This window comes from Gossypium hirsutum, chromosome A03, assembly GCF_007990345.1.
Source record: "Gossypium hirsutum isolate 1008001.06 chromosome A03, Gossypium_hirsutum_v2.1, whole genome shotgun sequence".
Taxonomy (NCBI): domain Eukaryota; kingdom Viridiplantae; phylum Streptophyta; class Magnoliopsida; order Malvales; family Malvaceae; genus Gossypium; species Gossypium hirsutum.
The window spans coordinates 3457407-3460097 of NC_053426.1; positions in this window are offsets into that span (position 1 = coordinate 3457407).

Consider the following 2691-nt stretch of genomic DNA (forward strand, 5'->3'; position numbering starts at 1 on the left):
GGAAATTTTTTTATTTTAGCCCTTTAAAATTTTAAACTAGTAAAAATAAAATTGTACTTTAACTCCTTTAAAATAAAAAAAAATTAATTTAATCTTTTAAAAATTATAATTTAATTTTTTGATTTCGACCCTAATCATAACTCACTCAAATCATAGAAAAAAGCTTTATTCTTTTTGGGTCAACGAGTAATAAATATATAAAAAAGGGTTTAGGCCGCGACAAAACTATTTTAAAAAAGTTGGAAAATTTTTGTAGAAAGCGCGTGTCTTTCCCTGGAATTTACTTGGCTCCTTGGGTGATCCAACTAAAGAATTTCCCAACTCATTATGCAATTTATATAATCTACAATACCAGTCTTATCTCTTCTAAAGTTATTTCTTATTATACGGCAGAATGTAAGGAAACTTACTTAAATTTATGAGGTTGAGTTGCCGATTGAGTTTTAGTTCGATTGATATTGATATTATTGTTAATATAGATGTGGTGGAGCCTGAAATTTTTCGGGACCGGAATTAAATTATTTATTTTTATGATAGCAAAAATATAATTTTATCATTTTAATAGCTTATATCTTTATAACTTTTAAAATGTTGAATTAAATTTTTATCATTTTTAGGAGGTTAAAGTGTAATTTTTTAAATTTTTTCTATTTTAGGGGTCATGGCCCCTTGGTTTTACACTATGCTCCACTACTAAATGCTGGAAGACGTGAATTTGAGTATACTGAAACATATTACCTCCTTATTTATGGGTTAAAAAAATATAAATAATTCAATTAACTTTCTTAGATGCGTGCATGTCATTCTCGCATTTTAAGAAGAAAAGGAAGAAAATCACATGCAATTTGATCCTTTTTATGATTCCAATTGGAAATTAAGCAGATATTCCTGACCTATTTATAAAAAGTTACATCATCATCCTCACAATTCATTTAATATAGTCTACCTGCAAAATCAGAAGAGGAAGTTCGTGCAACAAATAAAATTAGGATTTTTTAAATTTTAAATTGGTGTATATTTTATATATTATTAATAAATTTTAGTTAATAAATTTAATTGTACATTATATATTTCTAAATTATAATTTTCATTTTAAGTTATATCACATAAGATTTGACGTGTCATTTAATTATTAAATTAATAGTTTTAGTAATAAAATAATTTTATTAATATAACATCAAAATTTAAAAATATAATTAAAATATTTTGAAGTTTAAGAACTAATTTCAAATAAGTGTCATAATTAGAGGTGCCTAAAGCAAATAAATCTTTGCTTTATAATGGATGTATAAATTTATATACCAAAAATACGTTAAATATAACCATCAATAATTATCTAACCCATAAATCGGATCTGAACTTAGTTAAAAAATTATTAAAAATCCAATCCTTTTATAAAATAAAAAATATTATTTTAAAAATATTTATTCTTTTTGTATTTTAATAAATTTAAAAAATATAAATAAAATTTAATAAATATATTTATTACATAATTTTATTTTCTGGAAAATAAAGTAAGAAACGTAACTGTCAAGACGGACGCAAAGGAGGAAAATGTACAAAGACTTAAATGCTAAAAACTAGTGATCCGCCGAATATTGACTTCCTTTGAGATGATTTTTGCTTTTAGATTCGGTGGTTAATCTTAGAAATTAAGTTATTTAAATAGAGTAGACTGTTTCTAACATTATTTTTATTTTATAAAAAATAAATTTATTAATTTTTAAATAATATTATCTTTAAAATTTAAATTCGTAATTTTACTTTCGGATTTAGATCTGACATATAGACACGTAGACGTGATGGAAGCACTTTGGTGGAAGACAGTATATTAGCCACGTTTACTCCTTATCACATGATTAAAAATGAAATAAATAACCATAAAGACTCAATAAACAGCTCCTTACAATTAATATATAAATTTTTATGTTTAATTATCGGAAATAAACGCTAGTACTAGTGACCTTGTTAATTTATATATATATTTAAATAAATTTTAGTTAACTTTAAAAATAATTACTTGATATATCAGTTATAGAAACTTTTTATATGATGTCCTTTTTTTTTGTGAATTATAAGAGAAGGATAAAGTTTTAACAGTAAAACGATTAGCGCAACTCGAATTAGACCACATTTAGGGCGGTAAATATTTTGACCATCAAGTTAATATACGAGCTTTATATAAAATATCTTTTTAGAGTTATTTTACACAAATTCTAATTAAAATAAAATACAAATAATAAGATAAGAGATCTGTGAAAACAGATGTCGGAGACAATATAATAAATTTTTTTCCTCTATATGTGATTTTTTAATCAATTTTTAATACAATAAATATGATTCATCGATGAATCCGATTCAGACAAGGAAAATAGACGTGACAGAAAAGTTGGAATCACACGCTGCTATCTATTTATGGGATGTAATGGAAGTGTATTAACTTCCTTTTTTGCTCACCTCGGAGTTCGGACATAGTAATTTTGTTGGATTGTGCAAATTCTACACAAATTTACAATAACTAGGTGTTGACACCATTTTTTGGATGAAAACGGGGTCGACTTGGATTTTGAAAAAAAGAATGAAAACGGGAGTCGCCACCAATCTTTTTTTGATGAGGTGTGATCGGGTCACCTCGAAAAGTGGTTGTTTTTAATAAACAATTTAATTTTTATTAAAACAACGATTTTAGTC